At 37.4% G+C, this 17,414-nt stretch overlaps 38 non-coding genes across 38 annotated transcripts; all 38 read left to right on the top strand.

Annotated features, from left to right (window-relative positions):
• The first annotated feature begins 1,087 nt into the window (after nucleotides 1-1,087).
• Nucleotides 1,088-1,206, top strand: LOC111599278. The gene has a single exon (XR_002751421.1). It is a non-coding gene; the product is annotated as a 5S ribosomal RNA (ribosomal RNA).
• Nucleotides 1,207-1,512: 306 nt separating this feature from the next.
• On the top strand, nucleotides 1,513-1,631 carry LOC115483638. Its single transcript, XR_003944516.1, has one exon. It is a non-coding gene; the product is annotated as a 5S ribosomal RNA (ribosomal RNA).
• A 319-nt stretch (nucleotides 1,632-1,950) lies between these two features.
• Nucleotides 1,951-2,069, top strand: LOC115483637. Its single transcript, XR_003944515.1, has one exon. It is a non-coding gene; the product is annotated as a 5S ribosomal RNA (ribosomal RNA).
• A 306-nt stretch (nucleotides 2,070-2,375) lies between these two features.
• LOC115483636 lies at nucleotides 2,376-2,494 on the top strand. Its single transcript, XR_003944514.1, has one exon. It is a non-coding gene; the product is annotated as a 5S ribosomal RNA (ribosomal RNA).
• Nucleotides 2,495-2,813: 319 nt separating this feature from the next.
• Nucleotides 2,814-2,932, top strand: LOC115483635. Its single transcript, XR_003944513.1, has one exon. It is a non-coding gene; the product is annotated as a 5S ribosomal RNA (ribosomal RNA).
• Nucleotides 2,933-3,238: 306 nt separating this feature from the next.
• Nucleotides 3,239-3,357, top strand: LOC115483634. Its single transcript, XR_003944512.1, has one exon. It is a non-coding gene; the product is annotated as a 5S ribosomal RNA (ribosomal RNA).
• Nucleotides 3,358-3,676: 319 nt separating this feature from the next.
• LOC115483633 lies at nucleotides 3,677-3,795 on the top strand. Its single transcript, XR_003944511.1, has one exon. It is a non-coding gene; the product is annotated as a 5S ribosomal RNA (ribosomal RNA).
• Nucleotides 3,796-4,101: 306 nt separating this feature from the next.
• LOC115483632 lies at nucleotides 4,102-4,220 on the top strand. Its single transcript, XR_003944510.1, has one exon. It is a non-coding gene; the product is annotated as a 5S ribosomal RNA (ribosomal RNA).
• A 319-nt stretch (nucleotides 4,221-4,539) lies between these two features.
• On the top strand, nucleotides 4,540-4,658 carry LOC115483630. Its single transcript, XR_003944508.1, has one exon. It is a non-coding gene; the product is annotated as a 5S ribosomal RNA (ribosomal RNA).
• Nucleotides 4,659-4,964: 306 nt separating this feature from the next.
• Nucleotides 4,965-5,083, top strand: LOC115483537. Its single transcript, XR_003944415.1, has one exon. It is a non-coding gene; the product is annotated as a 5S ribosomal RNA (ribosomal RNA).
• Nucleotides 5,084-5,402: 319 nt separating this feature from the next.
• Nucleotides 5,403-5,521, top strand: LOC115483629. The gene has a single exon (XR_003944507.1). It is a non-coding gene; the product is annotated as a 5S ribosomal RNA (ribosomal RNA).
• A 319-nt stretch (nucleotides 5,522-5,840) lies between these two features.
• Nucleotides 5,841-5,959, top strand: LOC115483628. The gene has a single exon (XR_003944506.1). It is a non-coding gene; the product is annotated as a 5S ribosomal RNA (ribosomal RNA).
• A 306-nt stretch (nucleotides 5,960-6,265) lies between these two features.
• Nucleotides 6,266-6,384, top strand: LOC115483627. Its single transcript, XR_003944505.1, has one exon. It is a non-coding gene; the product is annotated as a 5S ribosomal RNA (ribosomal RNA).
• Nucleotides 6,385-6,703: 319 nt separating this feature from the next.
• On the top strand, nucleotides 6,704-6,822 carry LOC115483626. The gene has a single exon (XR_003944504.1). It is a non-coding gene; the product is annotated as a 5S ribosomal RNA (ribosomal RNA).
• Nucleotides 6,823-7,140: 318 nt separating this feature from the next.
• LOC115483625 lies at nucleotides 7,141-7,259 on the top strand. Its single transcript, XR_003944503.1, has one exon. It is a non-coding gene; the product is annotated as a 5S ribosomal RNA (ribosomal RNA).
• Nucleotides 7,260-7,564: 305 nt separating this feature from the next.
• LOC115483624 lies at nucleotides 7,565-7,683 on the top strand. Its single transcript, XR_003944502.1, has one exon. It is a non-coding gene; the product is annotated as a 5S ribosomal RNA (ribosomal RNA).
• A 318-nt stretch (nucleotides 7,684-8,001) lies between these two features.
• LOC115483640 lies at nucleotides 8,002-8,120 on the top strand. Its single transcript, XR_003944518.1, has one exon. It is a non-coding gene; the product is annotated as a 5S ribosomal RNA (ribosomal RNA).
• Nucleotides 8,121-8,426: 306 nt separating this feature from the next.
• LOC115483623 lies at nucleotides 8,427-8,545 on the top strand. The gene has a single exon (XR_003944501.1). It is a non-coding gene; the product is annotated as a 5S ribosomal RNA (ribosomal RNA).
• A 319-nt stretch (nucleotides 8,546-8,864) lies between these two features.
• Nucleotides 8,865-8,983, top strand: LOC115483622. The gene has a single exon (XR_003944500.1). It is a non-coding gene; the product is annotated as a 5S ribosomal RNA (ribosomal RNA).
• A 320-nt stretch (nucleotides 8,984-9,303) lies between these two features.
• On the top strand, nucleotides 9,304-9,422 carry LOC115483621. Its single transcript, XR_003944499.1, has one exon. It is a non-coding gene; the product is annotated as a 5S ribosomal RNA (ribosomal RNA).
• Nucleotides 9,423-9,741: 319 nt separating this feature from the next.
• Nucleotides 9,742-9,860, top strand: LOC115483619. Its single transcript, XR_003944497.1, has one exon. It is a non-coding gene; the product is annotated as a 5S ribosomal RNA (ribosomal RNA).
• Nucleotides 9,861-10,166: 306 nt separating this feature from the next.
• On the top strand, nucleotides 10,167-10,285 carry LOC115483618. Its single transcript, XR_003944496.1, has one exon. It is a non-coding gene; the product is annotated as a 5S ribosomal RNA (ribosomal RNA).
• A 319-nt stretch (nucleotides 10,286-10,604) lies between these two features.
• Nucleotides 10,605-10,723, top strand: LOC115483617. The gene has a single exon (XR_003944495.1). It is a non-coding gene; the product is annotated as a 5S ribosomal RNA (ribosomal RNA).
• A 319-nt stretch (nucleotides 10,724-11,042) lies between these two features.
• LOC115483616 lies at nucleotides 11,043-11,161 on the top strand. Its single transcript, XR_003944494.1, has one exon. It is a non-coding gene; the product is annotated as a 5S ribosomal RNA (ribosomal RNA).
• A 306-nt stretch (nucleotides 11,162-11,467) lies between these two features.
• On the top strand, nucleotides 11,468-11,586 carry LOC115483615. The gene has a single exon (XR_003944493.1). It is a non-coding gene; the product is annotated as a 5S ribosomal RNA (ribosomal RNA).
• Nucleotides 11,587-11,905: 319 nt separating this feature from the next.
• On the top strand, nucleotides 11,906-12,024 carry LOC115483614. Its single transcript, XR_003944492.1, has one exon. It is a non-coding gene; the product is annotated as a 5S ribosomal RNA (ribosomal RNA).
• A 306-nt stretch (nucleotides 12,025-12,330) lies between these two features.
• On the top strand, nucleotides 12,331-12,449 carry LOC115483613. The gene has a single exon (XR_003944491.1). It is a non-coding gene; the product is annotated as a 5S ribosomal RNA (ribosomal RNA).
• A 319-nt stretch (nucleotides 12,450-12,768) lies between these two features.
• On the top strand, nucleotides 12,769-12,887 carry LOC115483612. Its single transcript, XR_003944490.1, has one exon. It is a non-coding gene; the product is annotated as a 5S ribosomal RNA (ribosomal RNA).
• Nucleotides 12,888-13,207: 320 nt separating this feature from the next.
• On the top strand, nucleotides 13,208-13,326 carry LOC115483611. The gene has a single exon (XR_003944489.1). It is a non-coding gene; the product is annotated as a 5S ribosomal RNA (ribosomal RNA).
• A 306-nt stretch (nucleotides 13,327-13,632) lies between these two features.
• On the top strand, nucleotides 13,633-13,751 carry LOC115483610. Its single transcript, XR_003944488.1, has one exon. It is a non-coding gene; the product is annotated as a 5S ribosomal RNA (ribosomal RNA).
• Nucleotides 13,752-14,058: 307 nt separating this feature from the next.
• Nucleotides 14,059-14,177, top strand: LOC115483608. Its single transcript, XR_003944486.1, has one exon. It is a non-coding gene; the product is annotated as a 5S ribosomal RNA (ribosomal RNA).
• A 319-nt stretch (nucleotides 14,178-14,496) lies between these two features.
• Nucleotides 14,497-14,615, top strand: LOC115483607. Its single transcript, XR_003944485.1, has one exon. It is a non-coding gene; the product is annotated as a 5S ribosomal RNA (ribosomal RNA).
• A 306-nt stretch (nucleotides 14,616-14,921) lies between these two features.
• Nucleotides 14,922-15,040, top strand: LOC115483606. Its single transcript, XR_003944484.1, has one exon. It is a non-coding gene; the product is annotated as a 5S ribosomal RNA (ribosomal RNA).
• A 306-nt stretch (nucleotides 15,041-15,346) lies between these two features.
• On the top strand, nucleotides 15,347-15,465 carry LOC115483605. The gene has a single exon (XR_003944483.1). It is a non-coding gene; the product is annotated as a 5S ribosomal RNA (ribosomal RNA).
• Nucleotides 15,466-15,771: 306 nt separating this feature from the next.
• On the top strand, nucleotides 15,772-15,890 carry LOC115483604. The gene has a single exon (XR_003944482.1). It is a non-coding gene; the product is annotated as a 5S ribosomal RNA (ribosomal RNA).
• Nucleotides 15,891-16,209: 319 nt separating this feature from the next.
• Nucleotides 16,210-16,328, top strand: LOC115483603. The gene has a single exon (XR_003944481.1). It is a non-coding gene; the product is annotated as a 5S ribosomal RNA (ribosomal RNA).
• A 304-nt stretch (nucleotides 16,329-16,632) lies between these two features.
• Nucleotides 16,633-16,751, top strand: LOC115483602. The gene has a single exon (XR_003944480.1). It is a non-coding gene; the product is annotated as a 5S ribosomal RNA (ribosomal RNA).
• Nucleotides 16,752-17,070: 319 nt separating this feature from the next.
• LOC115483601 lies at nucleotides 17,071-17,189 on the top strand. The gene has a single exon (XR_003944479.1). It is a non-coding gene; the product is annotated as a 5S ribosomal RNA (ribosomal RNA).
• The last annotated feature ends 225 nt before the right edge of the window (nucleotides 17,190-17,414 follow it).

Genomic DNA, 17,414 nt, shown 5'->3' with positions numbered 1-17,414 from the left:
GAGCAATCCGAATGTTAGGCTCTCATACGGTTTGTCAGTTCCTTTGAATACCAGATGCCCCAGGCTCAAGGCTTCTCACTTTTGAAAGCCGGACAAGACGTCAGACTGGACACAGCAGCAATTTATCATCATAGAGCGGCAACTGAACCAACTGGCTCAACTGGCTTAGCAGGCGTTGAAAGCCAGCGCCTAAAGCTGTAAAATGCAAATTTTTGGCTGTTGTTCCGATTAGCATAGAACATCCCACGAATCATACAAACACTCACACGTATCTATATCCATATAAGTAAGTATTAGCATATACACATATCAGACTGGGTACTTTTCATATTTTACTGCATGTGCCCCGCATCCTAATGCAAAAATGTCGCAACATTGCCACCCTTCGCCATTTCCCTCGCCTCGAAAATGATTTTACTGTTTGTCCACAGTGGGCAAAGCGGATTAGCGCATCCTCAACGTCCATCTCAGCCCACCACAAATAACACATGCGTATTTGCTGCTGATTAGACAAATATTTTACTAGCTCACGCTTAGAACTAAAATAAAAGTTCAATTTTTTAATTGTTCGTAATGAAGAAAGATTATTTTAGGTTTATCCGTCTTCGATACTCAGTTGTAGCTTAATTGGGAATACCTCCTTATTTCAAAGATAGAATTACTGACTGACCATTATAAGAATGACTACTTGCCAGCTGGGATTATTATCTTCACAATATTTATAAGACAGTCACTTTCTCTGAATAAAATCCATTTAATTAATAAAGTAAACTCGCGCAAATTCCAATATAGCTTCAGCTTCAGGCTAAGCCATGCAGCCTATACTTTATATAACGATTGTATTGCATCTATTTTACATTTAAAATCTCAGTTTATATTCCAATTGCTAATTTTTCACTATTTGCCATCACAAAATTTACGCTGGCATGTATGCTAGCAGAGACATTTATTCTGTTTTGTGGCCAATGAGGTCCAAGCATGCCGCATATCAAAAGCGCAAATCACACTTACGTTAAACACACTAAAATTCAGCACTCATTGTTTCTAAACTGCAGCTATATGTTTGTTCTCTAGCCACTCCACTTTCGCCAACGACCATACCACGCTGAGTACATCGGTTCTCGTCCGATCACCGAAATTAAGCAGCGTCGGGCGCGGTTAGTACTTAGATGGGGGACCGCTTGGGAACACCGCGTGTTGTTGGCATCGTCCAATACTTTTTTTCTCATTTTTAATTTTTTTTTTGCTTTTTTAAATTTTATAAATTTCAAATTGTATAAAATGTTATATTTTACATTTAAAATCTCAGTTTATATTCCAATTGCTAATTTTTCACTATTTGCCATCACAAAATTTACGCTGGCATGTATGCTAGCAGAGACATTTATTCTGTTTTGTGGCCAATGAGGTCCAAGCAAAGCGCAAATAACACTTACGTTAAACACACTAAAATTCAGCACTCATTGTTTCTAAACTGCAGCTATATGTTTGTTCTCTAGCCACTCCACTTTCGCCAACGACCATACCACGCTGAGTACATCGGTTCTCGTCCGATCACCGAAATTAAGCAGCGTCGGGCGCGGTTAGTACTTAGATGGGGGACCGCTTGGGAACACCGCGTGTTGTTGGCATCGTCCAATACTTTTTTTCTCATTTTTAATTTTTTTTTTGCTTTTTTAAATTTTATAAATTTCAAATTTTATAAAATGTTATATTTTACATTTAAAATCTCAGTTTATATTCCAATTGCTAATTTTTCACTATTTGCCATCACAAAATTTACGCTGGCATGTATGCTAGCAGAGACATTTATTCTGTTTTGTGGCCAATGAGGTCCAAGCATGCCGCATATCAAAAGCGCAAATCACACTTACGTTAAACACACTAAAATTCAGCACTCATTGTTTCTAAACTGCAGCTATATGTTTGTTCTCTAGCCACTCCACTTTCGCCAACGACCATACCACGCTGAGTACATCGGTTCTCGTCCGATCACCGAAATTAAGCAGCGTCGGGCGCGGTTAGTACTTAGATGGGGGACCGCTTGGGAACACCGCGTGTTGTTGGCATCGTCCAATACTTTTTTTCTCATTTTTAATTTTTTTTTTGCTTTTTTAAATTTTATAAATTTCAAATTGTATAAAATGTTATATTTTACATTTAAAATCTCAGTTTATATTCCAATTGCTAATTTTTCACTATTTGCCATCACAAAATTTACGCTGGCATGTATGCTAGCAGAGACATTTATTCTGTTTTGTGGCCAATGAGGTCCAAGCAAAGCGCAAATAACACTTACGTTAAACACACTAAAATTCAGCACTCATTGTTTCTAAACTGCAGCTATATGTTTGTTCTCTAGCCACTCCACTTTCGCCAACGACCATACCACGCTGAGTACATCGGTTCTCGTCCGATCACCGAAATTAAGCAGCGTCGGGCGCGGTTAGTACTTAGATGGGGGACCGCTTGGGAACACCGCGTGTTGTTGGCATCGTCCAATACTTTTTTTCTCATTTTTAATTTTTTTTTTGCTTTTTTAAATTTTATAAATTTCAAATTTTATAAAATGTTATATTTTACATTTAAAATCTCAGTTTATATTCCAATTGCTAATTTTTCACTATTTGCCATCACAAAATTTACGCTGGCATGTATGCTAGCAGAGACATTTATTCTGTTTTGTGGCCAATGAGGTCCAAGCATGCCGCATATCAAAAGCGCAAATCACACTTACGTTAAACACACTAAAATTCAGCACTCATTGTTTCTAAACTGCAGCTATATGTTTGTTCTCTAGCCACTCCACTTTCGCCAACGACCATACCACGCTGAGTACATCGGTTCTCGTCCGATCACCGAAATTAAGCAGCGTCGGGCGCGGTTAGTACTTAGATGGGGGACCGCTTGGGAACACCGCGTGTTGTTGGCATCGTCCAATACTTTTTTTCTCATTTTTAATTTTTTTTTTGCTTTTTTAAATTTTATAAATTTCAAATTGTATAAAATGTTATATTTTACATTTAAAATCTCAGTTTATATTCCAATTGCTAATTTTTCACTATTTGCCATCACAAAATTTACGCTGGCATGTATGCTAGCAGAGACATTTATTCTGTTTTGTGGCCAATGAGGTCCAAGCAAAGCGCAAATAACACTTACGTTAAACACACTAAAATTCAGCACTCATTGTTTCTAAACTGCAGCTATATGTTTGTTCTCTAGCCACTCCACTTTCGCCAACGACCATACCACGCTGAGTACATCGGTTCTCGTCCGATCACCGAAATTAAGCAGCGTCGGGCGCGGTTAGTACTTAGATGGGGGACCGCTTGGGAACACCGCGTGTTGTTGGCATCGTCCAATACTTTTTTTCTCATTTTTAATTTTTTTTTTGCTTTTTTAAATTTTATAAATTTCAAATTGTATAAAATGTTATATTTTACATTTAAAATCTCAGTTTATATTCCAATTGCTAATTTTTCACTATTTGCCATCACAAAATTTACGCTGGCATGTATGCTAGCAGAGACATTTATTCTGTTTTGTGGCCAATGAGGTCCAAGCATGCCGCATATCAAAAGCGCAAATCACACTTACGTTAAACACACTAAAATTCAGCACTCATTGTTTCTAAACTGCAGCTATATGTTTGTTCTCTAGCCACTCCACTTTCGCCAACGACCATACCACGCTGAGTACATCGGTTCTCGTCCGATCACCGAAATTAAGCAGCGTCGGGCGCGGTTAGTACTTAGATGGGGGACCGCTTGGGAACACCGCGTGTTGTTGGCATCGTCCAATACTTTTTTTCTCATTTTTAATTTTTTTTTTGCTTTTTTAAATTTTATAAATTTCAAATTGTATAAAATGTTATATTTTACATTTAAAATCTCAGTTTATATTCCAATTGCTAATTTTTCACTATTTGCCATCACAAAATTTACGCTGGCATGTATGCTAGCAGAGACATTTATTCTGTTTTGTGGCCAATGAGGTCCAAGCAAAGCGCAAATAACACTTACGTTAAACACACTAAAATTCAGCACTCATTGTTTCTAAACTGCAGCTATATGTTTGTTCTCTAGCCACTCCACTTTCGCCAACGACCATACCACGCTGAGTACATCGGTTCTCGTCCGATCACCGAAATTAAGCAGCGTCGGGCGCGGTTAGTACTTAGATGGGGGACCGCTTGGGAACACCGCGTGTTGTTGGCATCGTCCAATACTTTTTTTCTCATTTTTAATTTTTTTTTTGCTTTTTTAAATTTTATAAATTTCAAATTGTATAAAATGTTATATTTTACATTTAAAATCTCAGTTTATATTCCAATTGCTAATTTTTCACTATTTGCCATCACAAAATTTACGCTGGCATGTATGCTAGCAGAGACATTTATTCTGTTTTGTGGCCAATGAGGTCCAAGCATGCCGCATATCAAAAGCGCAAATCACACTTACGTTAAACACACTAAAATTCAGCACTCATTGTTTCTAAACTGCAGCTATATGTTTGTTCTCTAGCCACTCCACTTTCGCCAACGACCATACCACGCTGAGTACATCGGTTCTCGTCCGATCACCGAAATTAAGCAGCGTCGGGCGCGGTTAGTACTTAGATGGGGGACCGCTTGGGAACACCGCGTGTTGTTGGCATCGTCCAATACTTTTTTTCTCATTTTTAATTTTTTTTTTGCTTTTTTAAATTTTATAAATTTCAAATTGTATAAAATGTTATATTTTACATTTAAAATCTCAGTTTATATTCCAATTGCTAATTTTTCACTATTTGCCATCACAAAATTTACGCTGGCATGTATGCTAGCAGAGACATTTATTCTGTTTTGTGGCCAATGAGGTCCAAGCAAAGCGCAAATAACACTTACGTTAAACACACTAAAATTCAGCACTCATTGTTTCTAAACTGCAGCTATATGTTTGTTCTCTAGCCACTCCACTTTCGCCAACGACCATACCACGCTGAGTACATCGGTTCTCGTCCGATCACCGAAATTAAGCAGCGTCGGGCGCGGTTAGTACTTAGATGGGTGACCGCTTGGGAACACCGCGTGTTGTTGGCATCGTCCAATACTTTTTTTCTCATTTTTAATTTTTTTTTTGCTTTTTTAAATTTTATAAATTTCAAATTGTATAAAATGTTATATTTTACATTTAAAATCTCAGTTTATATTCCAATTGCTAATTTTTCACTATTTGCCATCACAAAATTTACGCTGGCATGTATGCTAGCAGAGACATTTATTCTGTTTTGTGGCCAATGAGGTCCAAGCATGCCGCATATCAAAAGCGCAAATCACACTTACGTTAAACACACTAAAATTCAGCACTCATTGTTTCTAAACTGCAGCTATATGTTTGTTCTCTAGCCACTCCACTTTCGCCAACGACCATACCACGCTGAGTACATCGGTTCTCGTCCGATCACCGAAATTAAGCAGCGTCGGGCGCGGTTAGTACTTAGATGGGGGACCGCTTGGGAACACCGCGTGTTGTTGGCATCGTCCAATACTTTTTTTCTCATTTTTAATTTTTTTTTTGCTTTTTTAAATTTTATAAATTTCAAATTTTATAAAATGTTATATTTTACATTTAAAATCTCAGTTTATATTCCAATTGCTAATTTTTCACTATTTGCCATCACAAAATTTACGCTGGCATGTATGCTAGCAGAGACATTTATTCTGTTTTGTGGCCAATGAGGTCCAAGCATGCCGCATATCAAAAGCGCAAATCACACTTACGTTAAACACACTAAAATTCAGCACTCATTGTTTCTAAACTGCAGCTATATGTTTGTTCTCTAGCCACTCCACTTTCGCCAACGACCATACCACGCTGAGTACATCGGTTCTCGTCCGATCACCGAAATTAAGCAGCGTCGGGCGCGGTTAGTACTTAGATGGGGGACCGCTTGGGAACACCGCGTGTTGTTGGCATCGTCCAATACTTTTTTTCTCATTTTTAATTTTTTTTTTGCTTTTTTAAATTTTATAAATTTCAAATTGTATAAAATGTTATATTTTACATTTAAAATCTCAGTTTATATTCCAATTGCTAATTTTTCACTATTTGCCATCACAAAATTTACGCTGGCATGTATGCTAGCAGAGACATTTATTCTGTTTTGTGGCCAATGAGGTCCAAGCAAAGCGCAAATAACACTTACGTTAAACACACTAAAATTCAGCACTCATTGTTTCTAAACTGCAGCTATATGTTTGTTCTCTAGCCACTCCACTTTCGCCAACGACCATACCACGCTGAGTACATCGGTTCTCGTCCGATCACCGAAATTAAGCAGCGTCGGGCGCGGTTAGTACTTAGATGGGGGACCGCTTGGGAACACCGCGTGTTGTTGGCATCGTCCAATACTTTTCTTCTCATTTTTAATTTTTTTTTTGCTTTTTTAAATTTTATAAATTTCAAATTGTATAAAATGTTATATTTTACATTTAAAATCTCAGTTTATATTCCAATTGCTAATTTTTCACTATTTGCCATCACAAAATTTACGCTGGCATGTATGCTAGCAGAGACATTTATTCTGTTTTGTGGCCAATGAGGTCCAAGCATGCCGCATATCAAAAGCGCAAATCACACTTACGTTAAACACACTAAAATTCAGCACTCATTGTTTCTAAACTGCAGCTATATGTTTGTTCTCTAGCCACTCCACTTTCGCCAACGACCATACCACGCTGAGTACATCGGTTCTCGTCCGATCACCGAAATTAAGCAGCGTCGGGCGCGGTTAGTACTTAGATGGGGGACCGCTTGGGAACACCGCGTGTTGTTGGCATCGTCCAATACTTTTTTCTCATTTTTAATTTTTTTTTTGCTTTTTTAAATTTTATAAATTTCAAATTTTATAAAATGTTATATTTTACATTTAAAATCTCAGTTTATATTCCAATTGCTAATTTTTCACTATTTGCCATCACAAAATTTACGCTGGCATGTATGCTAGCAGAGACATTTATTCTGTTTTGTGGCCAATGAGGTCCAAGCATGCCGCATATCAAAAGCGCAAATCACACTTACGTTAAACACACTAAAATTCAGCACTCATTGTTTCTAAACTGCAGCTATATGTTTGTTCTCTAGCCACTTCACTTTCGCCAACGACCATACCACGCTGAGTACATCGGTTCTCGTCCGATCACCGAAATTAAGCAGCGTCGGGCGCGGTTAGTACTTAGATGGGGGACCGCTTGGGAACACCGCGTGTTGTTGGCATCGTCCAATACTTTTTTCTCATTTTTTATTTTTTTTTTGCTTTTTTAAATTTTATAAATTTCAAATTTTATAAAATGTTATATTTTACATTTAAAATCTCAGTTTATATTCCAATTGCTAATTTTTCACTATTTGCCATCACAAAATTTACGCTGGCATGTATGCTAGCAGAGACATTTATTCTGTTTTGTGGCCAATGAGGTCCAAGCAAAGCGCAAATAACACTTACGTTAAACACACTAAAATTCAGCACTCATTGTTTCTAAACTGCAGCTATATGTTTGTTCTCTAGCCACTCCACTTTCGCCAACGACCATACCACGCTGAGTACATCGGTTCTCGTCCGATCACCGAAATTAAGCAGCGTCGGGCGCGGTTAGTACTTAGATGGGGGACCGCTTGGGAACACCGCGTGTTGTTGGCATTGTCCAATACTTTTTTTCTCATTTTTAAGTTTTTTTTGCTTTTTTAAATTTTATAAATTTCAAATTTTATAAAATGTTATATTTTACATTTAAAATCTCAGTTTATATTCCAATTGCTAATTTTTCACTATTTGCCATCACAAAATTTACGCTGGCATGTATGCTAGCAGAGACATTTATTCTGTTTTGTGGCCAATGAGGTCCAAGCATGCCGCATATCAAAAGCGCAAATCACACTTACGTCAAACACACTAAAATTCAGCACTCATTGTTTCTAAACTGCAGCTATATGTTTGTTCTCTAGCCAGTCGACTTTCGCCAACGACCACACCACGCTGAGTACATCGGTTCTCGTCCGATCACCGAAATTAAGCAGCGTCGGGCGCGGTTAGTACTTAGATGGGGGACCGCTTGGGAACACCGCGTGTTGTTGGCATCGTCCAATACTTTTTTTCTCATTTTTAATTTTTTTTTTTGCTTTTTTAAATTTTATAAATTTCAAATTGTATAAAATGTTATATTTTACATTTAAAATCTCAGTTTATATTCCAATTGCTAATTTTTCACTATTTGCCATCACAAAATTTACGCTGGCATGTATGCTAGCAGAGACATTTATTCTGTTTTGTGGCCAATGAGGTCCAAGCAAAGGCAAATCAAACTTACGTTAAACACACTAAAATTCAGCACTCATTGTTTCTAAACTGCAGCTATATGTTTGTTCTCTAGCCACTTCACTTTCGCCAACGACCATACCACGCTGAGTACATCGGTTCTCGTCCGATCACCGAAATTAAGCAGCGTCGGGCGCGGTTAGTACTTAGATGGGGGACCGCTTGGGAACACCGCGTGTTGTTGGCATCGTCCAATACTTTTTTCTCATTTTTAATTTTTTTTTTTGCTTTTTTAAATTTTATAAATTTCAAATTTTATAAAATGTTATATTTTACATTTAAAATCTCAGTTTATATTCCAATTGCTAATTTTTCACTATTTGCCATCACAAAATTTACGCTGGCATGTATGCTAGCAGAGACATTTATTCTGTTTTGTGGCCAATGAGGTCCAAGCATGCCGCATATCAAAAGCGCAAATCACACTTACGTTAAACACACTAAAATTCAGCACTCATTGTTTCTAAACTGCAGCTATATGTTTGTTCTCTAGCCACTCCACTTTCGCCAACGACCATACCACGCTGAGTACATCGGTTCTCGTCCGATCACCGAAATTAAGCAGCGTCGGGCGCGGTTAGTACTTAGATGGGGGACCGCTTGGGAACACCGCGTGTTGTTGGCATCGTCCAATACTTTTTTTCTCATTTTTAATTTTTTTTTTTGCTTTTTTAAATTTTATAAATTTCAAATTGTATAAAATGTTATATTTTACATTTAAAATCTCAGTTTATATTCCAATTGCTAATTTTTCACTATTTGCCATCACAAAATTTACGCTGGCATGTATGCTAGCAGAGACATTTATTCTGTTTTGTGGCCAATGAGGTCCAAGCATGCCGCATATCAAAAGCGCAAATCACACTTACGTTAAACACACTAAAATTCAGCACTCATTGTTTCTAAACTGCAGCTATATGTTTGTTCTCTAGCCACTTCACTTTCGCCAACGACCATACCACGCTGAGTACATCGGTTCTCGTCCGATCACCGAAATTAAGCAGCGTCGGGCGCGGTTAGTACTTAGATGGGGGACCGCTTGGGAACACCGCGTGTTGTTGGCATCGTCCAATACTTTTTTCTCATTTTTAATTTTTTTTTTTGCTTTTTTAAATTTTATAAATTTCAAATTTTATAAAATGTTATATTTTACATTTAAAATCTCAGTTTATATTCCAATTGCTAATTTTTCACTATTTGCCATCACAAAATTTACGCTGGCATGTATGCTAGCAGAGACATTTATTCTGTTTTGTGGCCAATGAGGTCCAAGCATGCCGCATATCAAAAGCGCAAATCACACTTACGTCAAACACACTAAAATTCAGCACTCATTGTTTCTAAACTGCAGCTATATGTTTGTTCTCTAGCCAGTCGACTTTCGCCAACGACCATACCACGCTGAGTACATCGGTTCTCGTCCGATCACCGAAATTAAGCAGCGTCGGGCGCGGTTAGTACTTAGATGGGGGACCGCTTGGGAACACCGCGTGTTGTTGGCATCGTCCAATACTTTTTTTCTCATTTTTAATTTTTTTTTTTGCTTTTTTAAATTTAATAAATTTCAAATTTTATAAAATGTTATATTTTACATTTAAAATCTCAGTTTATATTCCAATTGCTAATTTTTCACTATTTGCCATCACAAAATTTACGCTGGCATGTATGCTAGCAGAGACATTTATTCTGTTTTGTGGCCAATGAGGTCCAAGCAAAGGCAAATCAAACTTACGTTAAACACACTAAAATTCAGCACTCATTGTTTCTAAACTGCAGCTATATGTTTGTTCTCTAGCCACTTCACTTTCGCCAACGACCATACCACGCTGAGTACATCGGTTCTCGTCCGATCACCGAAATTAAGCAGCGTCGGGCGCGGTTAGTACTTAGATGGGGGACCGCTTGGGAACACCGCGTGTTGTTGGCATCGTCCAATACTTTTTTCTCATTTTTAATTTTTTTTTTTGCTTTTTTAAATTTTATAAATTTCAAATTTTATAAAATGTTATATTTTACATTTAAAATCTCAGTTTATATTCCAATTGCTAATTTTTCACTATTTGCCATCACAAAATTTACGCTGGCATGTATGCTAGCAGAGACATTTATTCTGTTTTGTGGCCAATGAGGTCCAAGCATGCCGCATATCAAAAGCGCAAATCACACTTACGTTAAACACACTAAAATTCAGCACTCATTGTTTCTAAACTGCAGCTATATGTTTGTTCTCTAGCCACTCCACTTTCGCCAACGACCATACCACGCTGAGTACATCGGTTCTCGTCCGATCACCGAAATTAAGCAGCGTCGGGCGCGGTTAGTACTTAGATGGGGGACCGCTTGGGAACACCGCGTGTTGTTGGCATCGTCCAATACTTTTTTTCTCATTTTTAATTTTTTTTTTGCTTTTTTAAATTTTATAAATTTCAAATTGTATAAAATGTTATATTTTACATTTAAAATCTCAGTTTATATTCCAATTGCTAATTTTTCACTATTTGCCATCACAAAATTTACGCTGGCATGTATGCTAGCAGAGACATTTATTCTGTTTTGTGGCCAATGAGGTCCAAGCATGCCGCATATCAAAAGCGCAAATCACACTTACGTTAAACACACTAAAATTCAGCACTCATTGTTTCTAAACTGCAGCTATATGTTTGTTCTCTAGCCACTCCACTTTCGCCAACGACCATACCACGCTGAGTACATCGGTTCTCGTCCGATCACCGAAATTAAGCAGCGTCGGGCGCGGTTAGTACTTAGATGGGGGACCGCTTGGGAACACCGCGTGTTGTTGGCATCGTCCAATACTTTTTTTCTCATTTTTAATTTTTTTTTTGCTTTTTTAAATTTTATAAATTTCAAATTTTATAAAATGTTATATTTTACATTTAAAATCTCAGTTTATATTCCAATTGCTAATTTTTCACTATTTGCCATCACAAAATTTACGCTGGCATGTATGCTAGCAGAGACATTTATTCTGTTTTGTGGCCAATGAGGTCCAAGCAAAGCGCAAATAACACTTACGTTAAACACACTAAAATTCAGCACTCATTGTTTCTAAACTGCAGCTATATGTTTGTTCTCTAGCCACTCCACTTTCGCCAACGACCATACCACGCTGAGTACATCGGTTCTCGTCCGATCACCGAAATTAAGCAGCGTCGGGCGCGGTTAGTACTTAGATGGGGGACCGCTTGGGAACACCGCGTGTTGTTGGCATCGTCCAATACTTTTTTTCTCATTTTTAATTTTTTTTTTGCTTTTTTAAATTTTATAAATTTCAAATTGTATAAAATGTTATATTTTACATTTAAAATCTCAGTTTATATTCCAATTGCTAATTTTTCACTATTTGCCATCACAAAATTTACGCTGGCATGTATGCTAGCAGAGACATTTATTCTGTTTTGTGGCCAATGAGGTCCAAGCATTCCGCATATCAAAAGCGCAAATCACACTTACGTTAAACACACTAAAATTCAGCACTCATTGTTTCTAAACTGCAGCTATATGTTTGTTCTCTAGCCACTTCACTTTCGCCAACGACCATACCACGCTGAGTACATCGGTTCTCGTCCGATCACCGAAATTAAGCAGCGTCGGGCGCGGTTAGTACTTAGATGGGGGACCGCTTGGGAACACCGCGTGTTGTTGGCATCGTCCAATACTTTTTTCTCATTTTTAATTTTTTTTTTTGCTTTTTTAAATTTTATAAATTTCAAATTTTATAAAATGTTATATTTTACATTTAAAATCTCAGTTTATATTCCAATTGCTAATTTTTCACTATTTGCCATCACAAAATTTACGCTGGCATGTATGCTAGCAGAGACATTTATTCTGTTTTGTGGCCAATGAGGTCCAAGCAAAGCGCAAATAACACTTACGTTAAACACACTAAAATTCAGCACTCATTGTTTCTAAACTGCAGCTATATGTTTGTTCTCTAGCCACTCCACTTTCGCCAACGACCATACCACGCTGAGTACATCGGTTCTCGTCCGATCACCGAAATTAAGCAGCGTCGGGCGCGGTTAGTACTTAGATGGGGGACCGCTTGGGAACACCGCGTGTTGTTGGCATCGTCCAATACTTTTTTTCTCATTTTTAATTTTTTTTTTGCTTTTTTAAATTTTATAAATTTCAAATTGTATAAAATGTTATATTTTACATTTAAAATCTCAGTTTATATTCCAATTGCTAATTTTTCACTATTTGCCATCACAAAATTTACGCTGGCATGTATGCTAGCAGAGACATTTATTCTGTTTTGTGGCCAATGAGGTCCAAGCATGCCGCATATCAAAAGCGCAAATCACACTTACGTTAAACACACTAAAATTCAGCACTCATTGTTTCTAAACTGCTGCTATATGTTTGTTCTCTAGCCACTCCACTTTCGCCAACGACCATACCACGCTGAGTACATCGGTTCTCGTCCGATCACCGAAATTAAGCAGCGTCGGGCGCGGTTAGTACTTAGATGGGGGACCGCTTGGGAACACCGCGTGTTGTTGGCATCGTCCAATACTTTTTTTCTCATTTTTAATTTTTTTTTTTGCTTTTTTAAATTTTATAAATTTCAAATTTTATAAAATGTTATATTTTACATTTAAAATCTCAGTTTATATTCCAATTGCTAATTTTTCACTATTTGCCATCACAAAATTTACGCTGGCATGTATGCTAGCAGAGACATTTATTCTGTTTTGTGGCCAATGAGGTCCAAGCATGCCGCATATCAAAAGCGCAAATCACACTTACGTTAAACACACTAAAATTCAGCACTCATTGTTTCTAAACTGCAGCTATATGTTTGTTCTCTAGCCACTCCACTTTCGCCAACGACCATACCACGCTGAGTACATCGGTTCTCGTCCGATCACCGAAATTAAGCAGCGTCGGGCGCGGTTAGTACTTAGATGGGGGACCGCTTGGGAACACCGCGTGTTGTTGGCATCGTCCAATACTTTTTTTCTCATTTTTAATTTTTTTTTTGCTTTTTTAAATTTTATAAATTTCAAATTGTATAAAATGTTATATTTTACATTTAAAATCTCAGTTTATATTCCAATTGCTAATTTTTCACTATTTGCCATCACAAAATTTACGCTGGCATGTATGCTAGCAGAGACATTTATTCTGTTTTGTGGCCAATGAGGTCCAAGCAAAGCGCAAATAACACTTACGTTAAACACACTAAAATTCAGCACTCATTGTTTCTAAACTGCAGCTATATGTTTGTTCTCTAGCCACTCCACTTTCGCCAACGACCATACCACGCTGAGTACATCGGTTCTCGTCCGATCACCGAAATTAAGCAGCGTCGGGCGCGGTTAGTACTTAGATGGGGGACCGCTTGGGAACACCGCGTGTTGTTGGCATCGTCCAATACTTTTTTTCTCATTTTTAATTTTTTTTTTTGCTTTTTTAAATTTTATAAATTTCAAATTTTATAAAATGTTATATTTTACATTTAAAATCTCAGTTTATATTCCAATTGCTAATTTTTCACTATTTGCCATCACAAAATTTACGCTGGCATGTATGCTAGCAGAGACATTTATTCTGTTTTGTGGCCAATGAGGCCCAAGCAAAGCGCAAATAACACTTACGTTAAACACACTAAAATTCAGCACTCATTGTTTCTAAACTGCAGCTATATGTTTGTTCTCTAGCCACTCCACTTTCGCCAACGACCATACCACGCTGAGTACATCGGTTCTCGTCCGATCACCGAAATTAAGCAGCGTCGGGCGCGGTTAGTACTTAGATGGGGGACCGCTTGGGAACACCGCGTGTTGTTGGCATCGTCCAATACTTTTTTTCTCATTTTTAATTTTTTTTTTGCTTTTTTAAATTTTATAAATTTCAAATTGTATAAAATGTTATATTTTACATTTAAAATCTCAGTTTATATTCCAATTGCTAATTTTTCACTATTTGCCATCACAAAATTTACGCTGGCATGTATGCTAGCAGAGACACTTATTCTGTTTTGTGGCCAATGAGGTCCAAGCATGCCGCATATCAAAAGCGCAAATCACACTTACGTTAAACACACTAAAATTCAGCACTCATTGTTTCTAAACTGCAGCTATATGTTTGTTCTCTAGCCACTTCACTTTCGCCAACGACCATACCACGCTGAGTACATCGGTTCTCGTCCGATCACCGAAATTAAGCAGCGTCGGGCGCGGTTAGTACTTAGATGGGGGACCGCTTGGGAACACCGCGTGTTGTTGGCATCGTCCAATACTTTTTTCTCATTTTTAATTTTTTTTTTTGCTTTTTTAAATTTTATAAATTTCAAATTTTATAAAATGTTATATTTTACATTTAAAATCTCAGTTTATATTCCAATTGCTAATTTTTCACTATTTGCCATCACAAAATTTACGCTGGCATGTATGCTAGCAGAGACATTTATTCTGTTTTGTGGCCAATGAGGTCCAAGCAAAGCGCAAATAACACTTACGTTAAACACACTAAAATTCAGCACTCATTGTTTCTAAACTGCAGCTATATGTTTGTTCTCTAGCCACTCCACTTTCGCCAACGACCATACCACGCTGAGTACATCGGTTCTCGTCCGATCACCGAAATTAAGCAGCGTCGGGCGCGGTTAGTACTTAGATGGGGGACCGCTTGGGAACACCGCGTGTTGTTGGCATCGTCCAATACTTTTTTCTCATTTTTAATTTTTTTTTTTGCTTTTTTAAATTTTATAAATTTCAAATTTTATAAAATGTTATATTTTACATTTAAAATCTCAGTTTATATTCCAATTGCTAATTTTTCACTATTTGCCATCACAAAATTTACGCTGGCATGTATGCTAGCAGAGACATTTATTCTGTTTTGTGGCCAATGAGGTCCAAGCAAAGCGCAAATAACACTTACGTTAAACACACTAAAATTCAGCACTCATTGTTTCTAAACTGCAGCTATATGTTTGTTCTCTAGCCACTCCACTTTCGCCAACGACCATACCACGCTGAGTACATCGGTTCTCGTCCGATCACCGAAATTAAGCAGCGTCGGGCGCGGTTAGTACTTAGATGGGGGACCGCTTGGGAACACCGCGTGTTGTTGGCATCGTCCAATACTTTTTTTCTCATTTTTAATTTTTTTTTTGCTTTTTTAAATTTTATAAATTTCAAATTGTATAAAATGTTATATTTTACATTTAAAATCTCAGTTTATATTCCAATTGCTAATTTTTCACTATTTGCCATCACAAAATTTACGCTGGCATGTATGCTAGCAGAGACATTTATTCTGTTTTGTGGCCAATGAGGTCCAAGCAAAGCGCAAATAACACTTACGTTAAACACACTAAAATTCAGCACTCATTGTTTCTAAACTGCAGCTATATGTTTGTTCTCTAGCCACTCCACTTTCGCCAACGACCATACCACGCTGAGTACATCGGTTCTCGTCCGATCACCGAAATTAAGCAGCGTCGGGCGCGGTTAGTACTTAGATGGGGGACCGCTTGGGAACACCGCGTGTTGTTGGCATCGTCCAATACTTTTCTTCTCATTTTTAATTTTTTTTTTGCTTTTTTAAATTTTATAAATTTCAAATTGTATAAAATGTTATATTTTACATTTAAAATCTCAGTTTATATTCCAATTGCTAATTTTTCACTATTTGCCATCACAAAATTTACGCTGGCATGTATGCTAGCAGAGACATTTATTCTGTTTTGTGGCCAATGAGGTCCAAGCATGCCGCATATCAAAAGCGCAAATCACACTTACGTTAAACACACTAAAATTCAGCACTCATTGTTTCTAAACTGCAGCTATATGTTTGTTCTCTAGCCACTCCACTTTCGCCAACGACCATACCACGCTGAGTACATCGGTTCTCGTCCGATCACCGAAATTAAGCAGCGTCGGGCGCGGTTAGTACTTAGATGGGGGACCGCTTGGGAACACCGCGTGTTGTTGGCATCGTCCAATACTTTTTTCTCATTTTTAATTTTTTTTTTGCTTTTTTAAATTTTATAAATTTCAAATTTTATAAAATGTTATATTTTACATTTAAAATCTCAGTTTATATTCCAATTGCTAATTTTTCACTATTTGCCATCACAAAATTTACGCTGGCATGTATGCTAGCAGAGACATTTATTCTGTTTTGTGGCCAATGAGGTCCAAGCAAAGGCAAATCAAACTTACGTTAAACACACTAAAATTCAGCACTCATTGTTTCTAAACTGCAGCTATATGTTTGTTCTCTAGCCACTTCACTTTCGCCAACGACCATACCACGCTGAGTACATCGGTTCTCGTCCGATCACCGAAATTAAGCAGCGTCGGGCGCGGTTAGTACTTAGATGGGGGACCGCTTGGGAACACCGCGTGTTGTTGGCATCGTCCAATACTTTTTTCTCATTTTTAATTTTTTTTTTTGCTTTTTTAAATTTTATAAATTTCAAATTTTATAAAATGTTATATTTTACATTTAAAATCTCAGTTTATATTCCAATTGCTAATTTTTCACTATTTGCCATCACAAAATTTACGCTGGCATGTATGCTAGCAGAGACATTTATTCTGTTTTGTGGCCAATGAGGTCCAAGCATGCCGCATATCAAAAGCGCAAATCACACTTACGTTAAACACACTAAAATTCAGCACTCATTGTTTCTAAACTGCAGCTATATGTTTGTTCTCTAGCCACTCCACTTTCGCCAACGACCATACCACGCTGAGTACATCGGTTCTCGTCCGATCACCGAAATTAAGCAGCGTCGGGCGCGGTTAGTACTTAGATGGGGGACCGCTTGGGAACACCGCGTGTTGTTGGCATCGTCCAATACTTTTTTTCTCATTTTTAATTTTTTTTTTGGCTTTTTTAAATTTTATAAATTTCAAATTGTATAAAATGTTATATTTTACATTTAAAATCTCAGTTTATATTCCAATTGCTAATTTTTCACTATTTGCCATCACAAAATTTACGCTGGCATGTATGCTAGCAGAGACATTTATTCTGTTTTGTGGCCAATGAGGTCCAAGCATGCCGCATATCAA

This window comes from Drosophila hydei, unplaced genomic scaffold, assembly GCF_003285905.1.
Source record: "Drosophila hydei strain 15085-1641.00,03,60 unplaced genomic scaffold, DhydRS2 tig00008138-arrow-arrow-pilon, whole genome shotgun sequence".
Lineage (NCBI taxonomy): Eukaryota > Metazoa > Arthropoda > Insecta > Diptera > Drosophilidae > Drosophila > Drosophila hydei.
The sequence above is the reverse complement of the archived record's forward strand: the minus strand, read 5'-3'. Positions and strand labels throughout refer to the sequence as shown.